Source organism: Oenanthe melanoleuca, chromosome 17 (genome assembly GCF_029582105.1).
Source record: "Oenanthe melanoleuca isolate GR-GAL-2019-014 chromosome 17, OMel1.0, whole genome shotgun sequence".
In the NCBI taxonomy this organism is placed as follows: domain Eukaryota; kingdom Metazoa; phylum Chordata; class Aves; order Passeriformes; family Muscicapidae; genus Oenanthe; species Oenanthe melanoleuca.
Window position 1 is genome coordinate 8,470,985 of NC_079350.1, and position 18,900 is coordinate 8,489,884.

The following is an 18,900-nucleotide window of genomic DNA, read 5'->3' on the forward strand; positions in this document are numbered from 1 at the left end:
AAAGATCCAGTTCCAGACCCTGTGCCATGGGCAGGGGTGATGCTGGGGGGTTAATGGGAATCCCCAGCCAGGAGGGGATGCCCAAATCACCACCCAGCCTGGACTCCACTTTTGGAGTCACCTCACAGGGTCAGGTTGAGGTTCCCTGTCCCTGCAGCTCTCTGGGCTCTGCCCCCTGTGCCCTCAAGCTTTCCGTGGTTTTGGAAGGCAAAGAGGTTGATGGCACTGCTGTAATTAGGGAGATGCCAGCCTAAATGATTAATGACTCCCCTCATTTGCATGTGTGGTGCAATCACCATCGTTCCTCCAAAGCTGATGGAAAAGCTCTGCTGCTGCTGCTGAGCTGCGCTGTGATGCCTCTAGTGCCCATGGTTCAGTCCCTCGTTGAAGCCCCATAGTTACAGCATTTTATTTTTTTTTTTTTTTTTTAATTATTTATTTTATTTATGGGATTTCATTTTCCCATTCCTATTTATTACAAGTCTATGAACAAAAATCTATTAAAAAACATATAACAAAATCTAAAAAATGCATAACACCCTCAGTCTGGGATGACTGGGGCAGGTGCATTTTCCCCTGGATGTTGAATCTGTTCCTGGGAATTCTGCAGTGGGAGGGGACACAGAGGATGGATGGATGGATGGATGGATGGATGGATGGATGGATGGATGGATGGATGGATGGATGGATCCTGGCATTATTGGCACATGCTGTACCACAATTTTCACAAGCTCAGCACCACACACAAACATAAAGGGATAAACTGAGCAGCCCAGCCTCAGTGAGGCTGAGTCAGAGTGCTGCTCTCTGTAACTCACATCCCTTCCCCATCCCTCTTTTTCCTTCTCCATCCCTGAAGTTCCTACCCGGGCACTTCCACAGCCGCTGGATTTGGCTTTCCGGAGGCAGGCACAGCTCTCGCCGTGCCCAGGAGGTGGCGAGCTTTTGATGCACATCGCTCTCTGCTTCACTGCGGAGCCCGGATTGTTCCTCGGGTGGAATCCTGTGCCCAAGAGGGTGAGACAGCGGGGCAGAATCCCCCTGTCCTGCTGCCCAGGCTGGGCTCAGCTCAGATCAGGGGGTTCAGGGCTGGGGCAGCTCCAGCTCTCCCCCACAGCACCCCCAGTCCCTGTCCCAGGGCTGCTCCCTCTGCTCATCCCAGCCTGGGCTGAGCCCTTGAGCTTGGTCTTGATAACCTCAGGAAACTGATAAGGAACTCATGGGGTGTGGCTCAGGTCGCCTCAAACACACATTCAAGAAAAACACCATGCCAAAAATCACATTTACACATTAAGCTTGATCCAATATGCTCGGCCCCAGTTTACCCAGTTTCAAGAGTCAGCCACCCTGTGGAGTCCAGCACTGTAGAGTCCTGGGCTGGAGCTTGGCTCTGCTCCCTCCCCTGCTCAGAGCAGCCTCATTGCAAAGGGATGGATCAGCCCAGCAGCAGTTCTGGAGCAGCTCAGGGCAGAGGAGGAGGCAGGATCCCTTCTCCTGCTTCACCTTGGCACAGCCATATTTAAACCACGTTGCCATTCTTTGTGCTCTCTTCTCTTACTGGATTTTGAATGGTCAAGGATAGGTGAAGGCCTGTCTATAAATTTTTTATTATTATTGTTTCATTTAAAACTTTAGAGAGGAAGGAGTTTTCAGGGTGAGCTTAGAAGCTGGTTCAAAGCAGACCCCAAAACTGCTTCCAAGCTTTAAAAAAAAATATTATTACTTCCCACTCCGAGTGATCGATGAAGAATAAGACAAACCCTTCCCTATCACACAGCAATCTCTCCCAAACTTTGTTTCCTTAATGATGTTTTGTTTTACTGGCAACTCTCCCATTTCCATCTCCTCCACTTGGCACATTTTCTCTGCCTCCCCAGTGCCCCAGGGACTGTGTTATCACGATCAAGCAAGGAGGAAATTACGAAAATGGCATCCTGTAATATTTCATTCAGAAATCAAATGCTGCTTTACTATGAAGTCATTTGGTTTAGTCTATAAAATTCAAAGCACTTCAGGAGTTGGTTTTAGCTCCTGGATATCACTTTTTGTGTGGTGTCCAGCAATTTGTGCTCAGCCCCAGTTTACCCAGTTGCTGGAGTCAGCCACCCTGTGGAGTGCAGTCTCCCATAGGTCAAGCACAGAGGATGCTCTCCTGCTTTTTACAGCAGATTCCCACTTCCCAGATGCCCAAAGGCCTGGGGTTGAAAGGAGCTAAAGCATGGAGCAGCTCCAGCTTGATCCTCAGGAAAGCTCCAAGGTTTAGCCCCAGTGCTGGCAAACCCTGTGTGAGGATTTAGGAGCAGTGGGAGTTGATGTGCTTTACATTTCTTTCCCCTCAGGCTGGTGCATTTCTCTGCATTATTTCCCACCCTGGGAGCAAACAAGAACCTTTGTGAAATGTCACATGTTGGAGTTGGCCTGGCTGAATGGCTGGTGTGGAAAACCTGCCAGGGATGAGCACATAGCCAAGGGTCAGCCTATTGAGATTATTAATAAACACTTTCCAATTAATCTGCCTTTGCACATGCAGTGGTTCAGGCCTGGCTGAGACCCTGGGGAGCTCAGAGGGTGAATCACAAGGTTATGCCTTGTTTTCTGTATTGCTGCTCTTCCAGGGAGCCCTGCTGAGGAGGTGCAGCCTGTTTTCATCCCTGACAGGGGGATGGCAGAGGAATTCCTGCAGCCAATTTTACCAGGTTGGGAAAACTTAACTATATGTGTTTTGAAATATCCTTCAGCTCTGGGACATTATCACCTCTGGTGGGTTTCCAGAGTGTTCTGGGCTGGAGACCAAGCTTATATCAAATAAAGAAGTCATGGCTGTCTGAACCAGGCCTTGGTTCTTGCCCAGCTTCTGTCTGCCTTGGTGATAATCCCTGGGAATGCAACAAGTGCCTGTGGCCTCCCAGAACATGCAGCAGCTGCCCTGAGCAGCTCAGAGCCAGGCACCAGCCGTGGCAGTGGGAGCAGGGGAGGATGTTGAGTTTTACAGCCAGGGGAAGCCAAGGCTGTTCCAGATACACATAAAGTGCCTCCTGTGTGGAGAAAGCATCAACTTCCAGCCTTTGGCAAATACACTGAGTAACAGAGGTGTTTTCATAGAATCATGGACTGGTTGGGCTTGGAAGGGACCTGAGATTCAGCTCATCCCAGCCCTGCCATGGCAGTGTCACCTCCCACTGTCCCCAGTGTCCAGCCTGGCCTTGGGCACTGCCAGGGATCCAGGGGCAGCCACAGCTGCTCTGGGCACCCTGTGCCAGCCCTGCCCACCCTGCCAGGGAACAATTCCTGCCCAATATCCCATCCAGCCCTGCCCTCTGGCAGTGGGAGCCATTCCCTGTGTCCTGTCCCTCCAGGCCCCTGTAATCAGCCTCTTTCCATGGCTCTTGTCTGTCCATACAGGTTCAATGCAGGTGGGGTCTCACCTGGTCAGTACATCACATTAGAGACCTAAAGAAACAAAATACTAACAATAGCATCCTTTTCCTGTTTTAAATACCTGATAAACCACACAAGGAGGAAGGTAAGGAAGAGCTTCACATCCAACAGCAGCTCAGGGATAACACAGAGCAGAGAACTTCAGACTCCTTGCCTGGAGCAGCCCCGTCCTTCGGGGTGTTATTCAAAAAGGGATTTATGGTGAGTTTTAGTGGAGTGTGTTAGAAATCTGGCATTGCTGCTTTGGGCTCTGGCTGCTCTGACTTTGCTCCTAATGCAGCAATTTTTATAGGAAATCAGGAACTCATTTAGCAGCTTTAGGTGGGTGTTTCAGAAAGAGAAGTGGAACTGCTGGGGTAAGTTGCTGCTTTACAGGCAGGAGTTACGGGATCTGGGATACTGGTGTTGAGGGACTTGGCCCCAGTCCCCCACCACGAGCAGGGTGGTTTATGGGGACCCTGTGCAAACTTTACAGGAAGGGACTGGCTGGGATGGAGGAGGGCAGTTCCTACAGCACAGCTTCCCACAGTAATCCGGGATTGACTTGGAGGTGGTCCATGAGAAAGCAAAACGTGGTGAGATCACAGCCCAGCTGAGCTGATAGGGAAGAGGGAATCCTTGCCCAGCTGGAGGCTGATCTATACATGTAAATATGTGAAGTCACAGCTTCCATTAAAGTCTATCCTTCACCAGCATCTTGGCATGGGATAACTGCTCTCAGCCCCAGTGATTCATAGGATTGACCCGGATTTCAGCAGCCAGGGAGAATTTGCAGGATCCTACCCTGGCAACTGGCAGCACCAAGAGTTCAGCAGAGGGATGGAAATTATGGACCAAGAAGACAAAAATGTGGGGGAAGGATGTGTGCACAAAACAGCTTGGGAGTTTAGGAAAATATCCAGCCTCCCACCAAGTTGCTATGGGATAATTAATGAAATGCCTCATTCTCTCCATTTTTGCTTCCAATCTTCTCCTCCCCAGGGCCATGAGCTATCATCAAAGAACGTGGTGGGTTAATAGTGATGGATGGCTACAGAGGAGCAGCTTTGGAACCCGACTCACCTCCCCCTGTAGGAAATGAGTCACAGCCCAGGTGGCCAAATGCAGGTACAGAGGGGCCCAAGGCTCCCTGGGGCTGTTGGTGTCACCTGGCCCAGGAGGGCACAGCACAGGGACAGTCACACTGGGACAGGAGCCAGGGCATGCAGGCAGCAGCCCCTGCTTGATATCTCCTGGTTGTTCCGTGGGGGAGGATGGATCACCTGCCAGGCTGCTCACACCACTCCAGCTGGCACAGCTCCTGGGCTGGGAGCACCACACATCAAAAAACGACAGGAAAATCAGCTGGAAAAGCTCCAGAGCAGAGCAGAGGAGTGATCCGAGCTCTGGAGAATGGCCTGTGATGAAAGATGGAAGAGACTCGGTGCATTTAAGCCTGGAGAAGGCAAAGGGGAAGATGTGATAACAGTGCTCAAATATGTGGAAGGGAATTGCAAAAAGAAAGGAATAAAGTGTTTCCTGAATAATTTAGGGAAGCTGTAGATTTGTAGCCAAGGTTGCAGTTTCTGAGAAGGTTGGGCTGTTATCAGATAACAGTTTAGATATGACAAATCCAGCCCTGGGCATGGGCTGGTTAAACCATTCCTTATGGTATCTTCAGTTACCTTTCAGATTTTTCTATGATCTGTAATTAAAAAAATAAATTTGCTGTTGCTCCAACTGAAGAATACAGAAGAAACAAACCCAACAAAAACAGTTAACATGGACAAAACAAAGAGATACTTAGAGCTGAAGGATAGGAATACTCAAAATATCATAAAATCTTCCTTTTTCTTATGGAACCTGCAACTTAATCATCAGATCAAAACATAATAAAGGGTTATTTGTGGGGTGACTTGAGGCTGGGCCTAAGGGGAAATTAATGTTCCACTCATTCATTTTAGAAATATCCTCATTAGTAATTGCCCCATTTATAGTCAGAAGAAAACAGTGCACTCAAATTCCTGGCAGCAAAACACTTCCCTTGCTCTAGATAAATATTGATATTGGCCTTAAGTCAGTTTACAAAAAGAAATGGAAAGAAAACAACAGCTCTGGTGATGCCTGTCAGGCTTTGAGGCATCTTTTGAGAAGCTGTTTGGTGAATATCGTTGTGCAGGGCATGAAGAAACTATTCATCATTAATAGTCTGATGTGGGGAATTCAGGAGAAGGACCCTGTGCAGCTGGCAGTGCTCAGCCCAGCACAGACAGCAAAACTCCCACAAAAAGTTCAATCTTCAGCCCAGTTCATCAGGGCTGAGCTCTGTGGCTGCTTTCTGCTTCCAGAATTGAAGCCTGGCCTTTGGTTGGGAAATTGTGGAGGTTGGGAGTGGAAATAAGGGGCAAAGCACAGGAATTGTGCCCTGGGAGGGTGGGCAGGGCTGGCACAGGGTGCCCAGAGCAGCTGTGGCTGCCCCTGGATCCCTGGCAGTGCCCAGGGCCAGTTTGGATGGATCTTGGAGCAGCCTGGGACAGTGGGAGGGGTCCCTGCCCATGGCATGGGATGGGTTTGATGGTCCCTTCCAACCTCAACCATTCTGTGATTCTATTCCATAATTCTATGGGCTGTGACTTCACAGACACTGGTCCTTTGGAAAGCTGAAATACATAAAATTCCAAGCACCAATTAACTTTAAAACAAGAAAAAGAAAGTGTCTTTCTGCCAAACAGAAAAGAAGGATTAATGCTGAGGTGATTATTTACCACATTATTTGGCACTGGCACTTCATTTGTCAGGCATGTCTGGCAGCTTTCATTTGTGAGATATGGGAAATAGCTGCAAAGAAAATAGAAATGGCTTAAGTCATCCACAAACTCACTGCAAACTAATCCCAGCTCCTCAATCATGGTGGCTTGTAAAAGTCTGACTCTTGTGTTCTCAGCTCCATTCCTTCTTTCACAGAATGAACTAATCACAGAATGAACCAGGTTGGAAAATACTTTTGAGATCATCAAGTCCAACCTTTCTGCTGAGGAAGTCACAGATTTCCTGTCAGGATCAGAAAGGCCCAAGTGAAGGAAGGAGCTGTGTGCAGATCTGGGGAGGACCTGCTCTAACAGCTCAGAGAAGTCAAACACCCTCCTGTGCCTCAGTTTCCCCCAGCAGTGGGTCAGTGGAGACTCACAGGTGCTCTGTGTGCAGCAAGTGCTGCTCTGACACATTTTCTGTCACAGCCAGGGGCAGCCCAAGCTCTCTGGGGTCACTGGGGGCTGCCAGGGCTGCAGAGCTGCAGAATCCCAGCTGAACCTTCTGTTGCATTTTAGGCTGTAGGAGTGGCAAAAAGAATAATGTAATATAGCTCCTGGTGTAATGGAGAAGTAAGAGAGAGAGCTTTATTTAAAGAAACACTGCACTTTATAGGGTAGTACGTGCAAAACAGAATAGAAAAGACTCATTGGTCCAAGAAGGCAACACTTTTTTGAAAACATGCTTTCTGTAAAATATTACAAGACACAAGTCTCTCACACACCCTGCAGGTGTTTAATCATTGTTATCATTTCTTGTCATTGTCCAGCCAGAGAAACTTAAGGTTTCAAAGCTGCTTTTTCTCTGGTTCCCAGCAGCATCCAACAACAAGCTTCCAGCCACCATCATGTCATGTGATGATCAGCCCAATATCAGGATTTTCCACTTGTTATAAGGACAGGATGGCAGCCCCATAGCTCAGAAAGTCATCAGGGGAGCAGGGAGCTTCCTCAGCCCTTCTGGCTGATCACCTTCCCTGCCTCTCCCAGTGTCCCAGCAGGATGTGTGGAGAAGGAGCAGTGTGGAAAGCCAGGGCAGCACAGGGGAGCCAGGCAGCAGGAGAGAGGTCACTGTGTGACCCCAGGCACACACTCAGCCTCTGCCCCACTGCCACTGTCTGTGCTGTGGGCAGCCACAAAGCCCTGGGGACCAGGGGGATCCCTGGATCACCTTCTCCCACCTCACAGGGGCCAGGCACTTCCTTTCACCTCATTATTCCCAATAAAACAATTTATGCTCTCCTAGAAGGTCTCTTCCAGAAAGCCTTTGCATATAAACATCCATCAGCACAGAATTTCTCACACAAACAGATTCAGCTTCAGATCTATCTGTTCTGTCATGCATGATAACTGAGGAGCTCCACACAGCCCAGTATTTTATTTCTTTTTTTCCCCAGTAATGTACTTACATATTTACTTCAGCTCTCAATATATTCTTTTACTAATTAAATGCATTTAACCAATATATATGTATTTAACCAATATATATTGTTGTTCTGAAGCATTTTCTCAGCCCTCATGTAACTTCTGTACCTTTCTGTACAAGTTTTTGCATTCCCTACAGAGCCAAACTGATGTCACAGCAGCACAGCTTTGGAGATGTGATGCCACAAGATATCACAGAGACAGATTTGTTGGGGAGAAGTAATGTAATTAATTAGATCAACTGGAGTTAGAAGGAAAAGGATTCATAAACACGATTTTTTTAGGTTTTCAAGTTCCCCACCATGCTATACAGGGGAACTGAATCACCCTGCTAGTCCTGCTGTGGCTCCACTTGTGCACAGGCAGCAGGATGAGGTCAGTCCCACTGGAGACACTGACAGATCCTCTGCTGCCTTATCTGCTCTGCCTGTGGGGACCACAGGAGCCAAGGGCACGGTGCCCTGGGCAAGGGGGGAATCAATCACAAGAACTGAGTGATGGGAGAAAGGCTCCTGCAAAACTCCCTCTGCTTTTCAAAGGGAGAAAGCTTGTCCTGGCAGAAAAATGAGATCTGTGTGGAAGATTTTAAAATGTGTGCTGAAGAGTTTTGACAGCTGCTTTTTGCCAGGAAGGTTGTTTGAAATTCTGCTATCCAGAGCTGTCATGCTGTCCGTGCTTCTTAAACTCTTGTGGAGCTCCCTCTGATCTCTGGCATGTCCAGCATTCCCTGGAATTATTCTCTGAGCATTTCTTTTCTCCTTCTGATTCAGCTCTTGGACTTGTCTTCCAGCTGAAGCTGAAAATTGTTGTACAACAGATGAGCTGCTGTGGGAGGCTGAGCGAGCCCCGAGGGCTGGGCTGAATATCCAAACAAACAGAGGAGCAAACAGGGAGCAAACAGGAGCTGAGAGCACCCTCCAGCCCTGGGCAAAGCCCTCTGTGCTCGTCTCCATGGCCCGGTCCTGCAGGACAGACACTTCACAGAATCCTGGAATAGTTTGTGTTGGAGGGACTGCCAGGATCACCTTGTTCCTCCCTGCCATGGGCAGGGACACCTTCCACTCACTCACAGGGTGTTTGTTTAAGGAGGGGTTTCCCCTGCTTAGAACTGCAGAATGAAATTAAGGAATTCTCCACTTGATTAACATTTTGGATCCCATTATTTCTTTGTTTTGTTTTGTTTTGTTTTTTTTTCAAATTCAATCAGGAATGAATGCATTCACATTCTGTCAGGAGTGGGTATAAACTGTTATAAAAGGGGATTAAAGTGTTATTAAAGTGGATATAGCTATTATAAATCTGAGATAAACTGATATAACAGTGCCATTGAAGTGTGGATGGGCAGCACAGCACTGTTCTCAAGGTGTCAAACTGACCCAAAACTGCGAGCCTTGAGGAGACTCAGAGAAAGGATTGGTAGCTGAAAAACTACAGAATCTCCAAAGGATCCTCCCAGAGACATCCAACACTTTGACAATATCCAATTATACAGGGGCTGGGAAAGTGGTTTTTATTTATAGAGAGTGTCAAAAGCTGTAGGGACAGAAAAAAAAGTGATTTGGGGATTTTGTTTTGTTGTGCTTTAAATCTGGGGGTAATTTTTTGATCTGTCTGTCTAAACTGATTTATTCCTAATCTGAAGATCAAATAAAATATGTTCTCTCTTTCCTAGGCTTGGTCTGGCTGTTCCCTGACACTCACCATGCTGTGTGACTGCCACATCAACACATGCCCACAAATCCAACTGCTCCCAACTTTGTCCCAAAGTTTGTCCCAAAGCTGGAAAACTACAGGAGCGTGGCTTAATAGGATCCATCTGCTCTGGAGACATCCTTAATTCCCGTGATTTACTCGTTAATTTTCTCCTCCCTAATTGCAGGAGGGGCTCTGGGAGGGGGAAGAGGAGGATGCAGCAGGGAGGGAAGGAGTGCATTGCATTTCGTGCAGCAGGCACTAGCCGGCGTGGTCCCCACAGCCATCACAGCTGTCCCGGTCCCCAGCTCTGCCTCCGAGAAACCGGGAGGGTTTTTAAGGGAAATAACAAAAGGGAGAACCCTGGTGGCTGGGGGAATTGTGTGTGAGGAGAAGACCCGGAGGTGCTGTCAAAGGGTGGATGGGCTGTTGTGAAAAGACTTTGAATTGTACAATCACAGAATGGTTTGTGAATTTAAAGGCTCTGAATTGTACAGTCACAGAATGGTTTGTGAATTAAGAGGCTCTGAATTGTACAGTCACAGAATGGTTTGTGAATTTAAAGGCTCTGAATTGTACAATCGCAGAATGGTTTGTGAATTAAGAGGCTCTGAATTGTACAATCACAGAATGGTTTGTGAATTTAAAGGTTCTGAATTGTACAAACACAGAATGGTTTGTGAATTTAAAGGTTCTGAATTGTACAATCACAGAATGGTTTGTGAATTAAGAGGCTCTGAACTGTACAATCACAGAATGGTTTGTGAATTTAAAGGTTCGGAATTGTACAATCACAGAATGGTTTGTGAATTTAAAGGCTCTGAATTGTACAGTCACAGAATGGTTTGTGAATTAAGAGGCTCTGAGCTGTACAATCACAGAATGGTTTGTGAATTAAGAGGCTCTGAATTGTACAAACACAGAATGGTTTGTGTTGGAAAGGACCCCCCAGCCATGGGCAGGGACCCTTGCCTGGCCTTAGACACTTCCAGGGATCCAGGGGCAGCTCCTGGCTGCCTCTGGCACAGACAATCACAGGATTTTAGGACAATTTCTTCAGTGATTCAGCAAAGCAGGGCCTGTTCAGACACATTTGAGCCCTGCCTGTGATGCAAGCAGGACACAAACTGTCTCTAAATCTGAAATGATCTATTCCCCACCTGATCCAGCACTGTGCCTCTGCCCTGCCTTTGCCCACTACACCTGAGGCACCTCTGTGCTGCCCCAAAAATGACAAACAAACCTCTCCCACAGCCTGGTTCACCCCACACTCATTTCTCTCCTTTCCCCTGAGCTCTGCATTGGGTTCCTCATTGGATTTACCTTCCCTGGCTGCACCAGTGAGGAACCCCCAGCTCCTCCTGGAAGGTCTGGGGTCCCCCACAGCCACTGCCTCCCCAAGGGGCTCTTTGAGAGCAGGAATTTGGGGAAAGCTGAACTACCCAAAGCTGAGCCTTTGCTGGAGTTGTGGCTCATTCCTGAGGGCATCACTCACTTTTCTAAAGGTTTACCAGTGCAGCACAGAACAAGGTGTGAGAGGGAAACAGCAAACACAAATCACCTGTCTTCTCATCCTGCAAGGGAATTATTCTTCTATCTCCAAAAGGTGCTAGGCAGATCTGATAATCTTTAGAAAATTACCAATTATGAACAAGGAAAGCTTTTCTCTCCAGATGAACACATGGGCCACATTTTAGCACAAGGTCACACAAAATAAATCACACACACCCCCTTTGGTGCTGCATTACTGGCACTTTTTATCTATCCCTTTATTTCTTTAATGTAGGTCAAACTTCCTTCATTCTGAGGAAATAATAGGAAGTCTTCATTTTGCCAGTAGGAAACAGAGAAATAACCAGACTAAGGGCTCAGACACATCAAGAAATTGCTGTGTTGGCTGATCTGTCACCCTCACTGACCCACAAGGGTTTCCTCAGCCACTCTGGTGTTATTTCACACAAGGCCAGGCATCATCCTGCAGTCTGTTCCCTTGCAAGGAATTGAAGCAGCTCATTCCCATGGAAATCCAGCTCAGCTCAGCTCTGAAATACTGTGTGAGCATCACTGAAGCCACCTAAATCTCCAGTGCAAGCTGGAGCTGAACAGGCTCTCCAAGCACCACGAGCAGTGAAACAGCCCCCTTCACCTGCCAGCTCTAGAAAAGAGAGGAAACAACCAGAGGATGATCAAAATACCTGAAAAATTAAGTGGAGATCATGAGCCAAAGTGCTTATGTGAAACAACCATTAAAAGACATTACTAAAAAGAGGGAAATATATATTTATGGGGTTTTTTTATTGTTGTTGTTTTTTGTTGTTTTGCCTTTTTTTTCTGGGCTTGTTTTGTTTACATTTAAAATATTGGTGGGATTTTTTCAGTATTTCACTGGAATTTTAAAAATTCCACCAGCACCAAAAAACAGGTAGGACCACACAGAGTTAATCTCTGCAAGCTTCATCCAAACTGTCCTGCAGCCTGAGGAATGCCTCTCATGTCACTACACTGGATTTTTAAGCCCCTCACCGTGACTCAGGTGTGAATTCAGAAGGTGTTTGATCAACAAACAGGTTCATGGGGCCGTGGTTAATAAGCCAGGCAGTGCTGCAGGATCCAGCAACGCTCCTGGCTCTGAGTGTGAACCCTGGCAAAGCTCCCACTCTGTCAGGAACCCTCTGCTCAGGCCCTCCAGCTTCACTTTCCATGTGGAGAAACCCAAGCCTGGCTGGGAATGCTCTGGGCTGTGCCTCACAGGTCCCCAAGGGGACAAGAAATGCAGTTTATTGCCGGGCACCAAACAGATGCAGGCACGCTGTGACATAATCGGGGTGTGAGTGACATTAGCACCATTTCCTCGGGGCTGCCTTTCAACACTTCCATCTGGAGCTGGGAACAAAGGCAGGGGGGTTAGCCAAGGAAATGTGGGAGAGGGGAGGGAGGGCAGGGTGTCTAGACACACATCAGCAGCTCAGGGCTGCTCGTGGCAGGGACCTGTGGTCATTCCTGCAGGTGCAGAAATCGGGGCCAAGGCAGGCAGCCCCTCAGCTGCTGATCTCAGCCCTGGGATTCCTCACCCAAACCATCCAGGAGCTCTGTGCAGGCCCTGCTTTGGTGCAGGACAGCAGTGAGAGTGTCACCATTTGTCAGTGACAAGAGATGCCAGCAAGGAGCTCTTGCCTGGTACCCTCCACCTGCAGAATTCCCTGATTGCTGGTTGAGCAAAAGCCAAACCTTTCCCTTCCTCTTTCACAGAAATCTCCTGCTCAGGGGTCTCCTACATTTTCTATAATAAGTACTGAAAGCATTTTGGCTCTATCTCCTTTAGCAGCCAATGTGTTTTCAATCCTGCATGAGAGGGAAGGGATTTATTTTTGACAAGTCTTGTTAATAATGGCTCATCCTTAGCACAATCTCCTGGAGTTTAACCTATGGGGGGTTTTACACCCCATTTTCTTCTTAACATGTGCAAAGTAATTTGGCTCTGTAGAGGCCCTGCCATGGTTATTTATGTGTTCAGAATCTTTCTTCCCATCTCTCTCCCATCACAGCTTGGTTTGCCATGGGAGCATCTCCAGGCAGAAAATAAAACTCCAAACAAAAGACACTGGGATGTTGTTCCTCCTCCTGTGGGAGCTCCCTAGGTGGACTCTGTGAATTCTGCACAGCTCTTGGCCAAGACTCAGAGCAGTAGGAAAATAAAAACCCCACGGATTCCACATCTACCCCATCTGTGTGATCTGCTCACATTTTCTCTTCATATTTCATCCTCCTGTTTGTGCCTGGAGAATTCAGCCTCAGAAGAGGATCTGGAATTTGTGTTGCCTGTAGCTGATGCAGGACATTCAGCAGTTCCTGGGCTCTGTGCACATCCAAACCCCACATCCCATGGCCAGGCACAGAGCATGCAGCTCCCAGCACAGAGATCCTGCCCTGGTAATGCTCACCTGGGGTGAAGGTGATGACCCAAGATTTTAACTTTTATATTTTTCATATATTTGTAATCCTACAATTCTTTAGTGTGTAACTCCAAACTCCACACACAGTGTGAGCTGCTGCTCTCCCAGTTTGGGCAGACACAACAATTCCTCTCCAGGCTGGGAATCAAGGACACCTCACTGCCTCAGGGCCCAGAGATGGAAACAAAAGTGAGTTTTGCAAACTTGGGGTAAATGACTTCATTACCTGAAGCTGTAATTGGAAGATTCACCCCCAATGTGCAAATGGACCAAACTTATAAAAGTGTGAAATCCTGTGGCCCATTGTCCATTTTTGGTGTAGCCCCTGGGGGGGTTTGTCTGCCCTAAATGTACCTGAAGGCCTTCAGTAAATATAAATAAACTGCTTTTTATTCTTTTATCTGGTTTCTGTTTTTAAGTAGCCCCAAAAAGGCATCAAAGGGAGAATAATTGTCATCCCAGTCCAAGCACTCCTCAGGTCTTAAGGTGTCAGCACAAATTGTGTCAGACATTCTGGGTGGGTACAGGGCCTGAAACAACAGAACTGAGGGAATTTTTAGGTGTTACCACACTATAAATAATAAATAGCAACAACAGAGACATTTAGAGAAATATTTAACCATACTTCACTTACTCTTTCATTATTTGTTCATTACAATCGGACAGTGAACTCAGCAATGAAAAACACAATTACACATGCCCTGTATTTTGCCAAAAATATCAAAGTGCAGTGGATTTCTTTGTGTATTTCACTGCTGTTTCACTGCTGTTCCTACTGAAATTACTCAACTGATATGTTTTCATCATGTCTTACAGGCAAGGCAAGTGCTTTCAGTCTCTGAAAAATCCAGCACTTGGATTTTAAGAGCTGGAAGACTCAAATCATGTTGCTGTCATTAGGTATTAACTGTCCATCTGTGGTTGGGAGCCTGTGAGTTGAAGCAACAGAATTCCTTCTGAAAGTTTTGAGTGAAATGTCTGTGACTGCCACGGTCTGAGTGATCTCAAAATGTTCTATTTTCTACAGGAGAAAGAGAATAACACCACACCCACACCTGCCACAGGTAACACACCACTGAAGCACAAATAATGCTCACCCAGAGCATACACAGGTTTTCCTGCTTTTTTTACATGTGAAAGGATGAATGTGATCCACATGGAACTGGGAGAGAATTATATTTCACTCAGAAAAGGCAGAATGACAGGCTCTGCTCTGCAGCCCAGTGCTGCAAGTCTGTAGTGAAAACAAACTCAAGTCAGTGAGTCAGTTACTTGAATTTCTTTGTTCAGCCACTCAAGGGGATGCCCCTGTGTAGCTGCTTCTCCTCTCACACTTTGCCTGTTTAAAATGCAGAACTTGCCTTCCAGTGGCAATGGTGCAGATGCAGCTGTGAATCCCAGGAGGGTTTGGGTTGGAAGGATCCATAAAGATCCCCCCTTCCAACCCCAGCCAGGGGGAAGGAGGGCACTCACCAGATGAGGCTGCTCAGGGCCCCATCCAGCCTGAGCTTGGAAGATTTTGGGGCTGGGTAGCTGTCTGGGTAAGATGGAGATGAGATAGTTCTGTATTTCAGTGTTGTCCAACAACCCTGCAGCATCTGGTGTCTCATGCTTTGGAGCCCTGAGCCAGGAGGATATCAGTGCTGCACATCCCCATTTTGGAGATGAGATTCTTTTATAAACTTGGTGATAATCCTCCAGGAGAGGATGCAGAGCCTATCCTGTGGATGTTCATGCTCAAACTCCTCCCTGGCTGCTTTGCTGCTGTCCTTTGAAGATCCCGAAGGTGCTGAGAGCTCCCTGTCTTTAGCCAGTGTCCATCAGGGCCAGCAGCAGCAGGGAGCGAGGGCTGCGGGGTCTGCAGGGCTCCCAGGCTCTGCTCAGCCCATCCATCACCACAGCCTCCCTCCTCCCTCACACGGCTCTTGCAGCTCCCGGGAGGAAATCCTCGGATTAATGAGAAAGCAAGTACCAGCTTAGAGATGGAGGTGCTAATTGTGGCCCATCAGCAGCCAGAAGAAACAATTCCTTTAGCATCACACCCATTAATCTCCCGTGTCGGAGGGAGAGGCATTCCCTTAGTGGTGCTGACAGCTGCTAATAAGACAGAGAAACACTCTAAGCCTGACCATTAATGCTGCCAGCAGAGGAGCTGGGCATTCACAGCTCTGGCACAGCTGGGTCTGTGACATTTCTTTGCTGGAGAAGGAGGGGAGATGCTGGAGTGCCTTGCAGGCAGGAAAGGGGATAAAATGGCTTTCCATGCATGAATTGCTGGTGAGAGGAAAGCTTGGAGGAGCAGCACAGCTCTGAGTGGATCATTTCTAGCCCAGAGCTACCTGGAGGTTTATTGGCAGTGCTGTTGAAGATCAAAGATAAAGACTAGCTATGACTGTTGATGTGATGGGTTGTTGGGTACCTCAGTGGTGATACTCACTTTTCAGGGAAAGAGCTCTGCCTGCTGGTGTTTACACCCTGGCCTGGCCAGCTGGCACCGACCAGCACAGGAGTGGTGGCTGGAAAGGATTTGGGAAGATCCTGACCCGAGCTCCCGTGCAGCTGTTGGCTTATTGCCAGAACTGGATCAGGGCAGCCAAGGCTGAGCCCAGGGGACAGCGATGGCACAACCTCTGACCTGCTCAGTGCTGCAGCATCTTCTCAGGGAGGAATTTCCCCCCATGCCCAGCACAAACACCCCACAGCAGAGCTTTCACACTCAGAAGTAACCCAAGAAAGCAGATTTCGTCCCCTGATTGTGCCCATTTATTTGAACTTGAGACCTCAAACCCAGTCCCCAGGTTCCTCCCTGCACCTCTGGTGCTCCCCACTCACAGCAGTCACAGCAGAAGAGGTGAACTGGGGACTTAACCCTGCAGCATGCCAGAAATGTGTGCCTTGCAGAACAGCCGTTTCCAATTCCATCCAAATGTCGTGAACCTTTCTAGGGATAAATACCTCCCTTCCTCCACAGCCCCGGGCCTGTTATTGTTCCTTAAACTCCTGACAATGTCTGGGGCTGTGTCAGTGCTTTTCCAAGCTTTACCAGCAGAACCCAAACCGTGGCTAATCTCTTCCTTTGCAAAACGTCCAGTGGGGGCTATTCTGTCACAAGGAGCTGGTATTAAGTGAGGAAAAAGCCCAGACTGCTATGTCAGGTGCTGGGGCACATTATGGATGCACAGAGTGCACAAACACAGCTCCTGCAATCAGAACACATTCCTGCCCTGAGCTGGCAGCTTCCCTCCATCTCCTCCTGCAAGACCCTGACTGACCCCAACCCATCCCATCTCCCTCCTTGGCTTTATCCAAGAAGTATTTTGAGACACAAATAAGCTGTCTTGTGAGCTGGAAAGAAGAGAGAAACTTGCTGCATCAGTCAAATTCCTGCACTCCTCTTTCTCTAAGTCGTAGCTGGGCAAGCATCCATAGAGTCCAGGAGCAAAAAGGAGCAGGGAAGGAAGGAAGGGGCCAGAGGAGGACACATAAAGTTATGAACTAAAATTAAGGAAATGAAAGGGTAAAGTCTGGTGAAGGAGGAAAGGGAACAGGAAAAAAGAAGGAAGACAAGGAGAAACTCTGAGAAAAGTGGCACATGGTGTCTGCCTGGAGAGTTAGCAGAGATTTAGATTTTACTGTTAGAGCAGGGAATCAATGGCTGGCCCCACGCCTCATGCTGGCAGCCTCTGCTGTTCTGATCTCAGGACCAGCATCTGTCAGCAATTTTCAAGAGGAACCATTAGAAATCACAATGTTTAACAATTTGTCTTGGCCTCCTGGAATTTTACCACCCCCATCAGCTACTGAAAAAAAAAAAAAAAAAAAAAAAAAGAAAAGCAGGGGGTTGGAAGGAGGAGAGGGGAGGAGGGTGGAAAAGAAGGAGGAAGGGAAAACAAAATGGTACTTGTGAGATTTAATGTGTGCCTCCCCCTTTTCCCCCCCTGCTTGTTTTCCACATCCGCAGAGGTGATCTATGGATGGTGGGGCTGGCCTCCTTCCTGCTGCTCCAGCTCTGGCTGGAAACTCCCTGGGAGCAGGATCCAGCCTCTGTGCTGGGGAGCCTCCCTGGAAGCACAGCAGCCCCCGAGATGAGATTTACAGCACTTTGCAGAGCAAATTGCTGCTGCCCCCGGGGTGACTCCGGGCACCTCGCACACAGACCCAGGAGTGGCTCAGTCACTTGGCTACCAGCAGACGATTTATCCCATCTGCTCTTCCCTGCAGATCTCTAAATAGGGAGCCACAAAAGGCAGTGTGGGGAGAGAGGGAAGGGAAGGGAAGGGAAGAGCAGTTTCTCAGAGGGTTTTGGCAGGGTGGTGCTCCGTGGGCAGCTCTGGAGGGGACACTCAACGCTCACAATCAAAAGGTTTCCAAAGGAAGTCTTCAGAGTCTGGTCCTGCTTGGCACTGATAAAACTGGTGAAAACAAGACTGAATGAAGGAAAACAAATCATTGTGGTGAGGTCTGAATGTGTTTCCTGCAGTGCCAGCAGTGTGAATGGAAGGCACTGTGCTGAAGGATGGGCAGGCACAGCACTGGGGGACACCTGCAGGGACCAGAATCAGGCACCTGGGCCATTCTGCCTAAATCCAGCCCAGAGCACCTGGTGCTGCAGGGATCCCAAAGTACATCGAAGGCTGGGTGGGATTTCAGGTCCAGACCTGAATTTTTTTGCCTCAACTTCTAGATGAGCTCAGTATCAGTTGTACAATTCCAGGGAGGTGAGATCTGTTTGTGACCAGCTGGATTGTGCAGAATGAACCTCACATTTCAGTTCTTCCATAGTCATAACTATGGTCTGGTTATGACTATTGGTCTTTAAGTATGTGATTTATATGGTTCTGGGAGATAATTTGTGGTTTGTAGACTCAAAGACTCCAGTTTATACAGGCTCCATCAGGCCTTGCCAGGAAAGAAAAGAATTTGAAGAGTTAAGATGAGTCTCACCAGCTGGACATGTTGATGTTAAAGATCCTTTCCAACCTAAATTATTCTGTGATACAACATTACCTGTAAACAGACGAGGAGAATTTGGGTTTTGGCTCACTCTCCTCAGAGAGAAGGAAACTGTACCTTGAACTCCTGTTCCACTCCACACCAAAATATATTTCCTCACAGAACCACTGACTGCTCAGTGATAATTTACTAGAAATAAGCTCAGGTTAAATACAGAGATTTGGGAAGTTACTTGTGGGCAGAAGGCAACTTTATCAGTGTAATTTGGTTTCTTTTTAGATCACTTGGAATCCCTCTACAGGTCTTAGAGCAGCCCCAGGATCCCTGCCCAGCACCTGTCTCCAGCTCAGGGCTGAACACCTTCAGCAGCCAGGTGGGCAGGGAGTGACAGAAACACCCAGGGCACAGATGTGCCTCAGCCTCTCTGAGTTCACAGTGACTTCAAACCCTCCCAGACACAAAAGCCAAAGGAGTTTTGAATCCTCCAAAGCAGAAGAGAGCGAAATGAGTTTTTCAGATCCCCTGGATGCTCAAAGTGTGCAAACACAATGTGGCTTGCAGCATTTCAGAGCCTGAATTCCAGCAACACCATAAAAAATGCAGGTTATTAAATGTCATTCACACCAGGCACACGGTGACAGACGAGTGACATG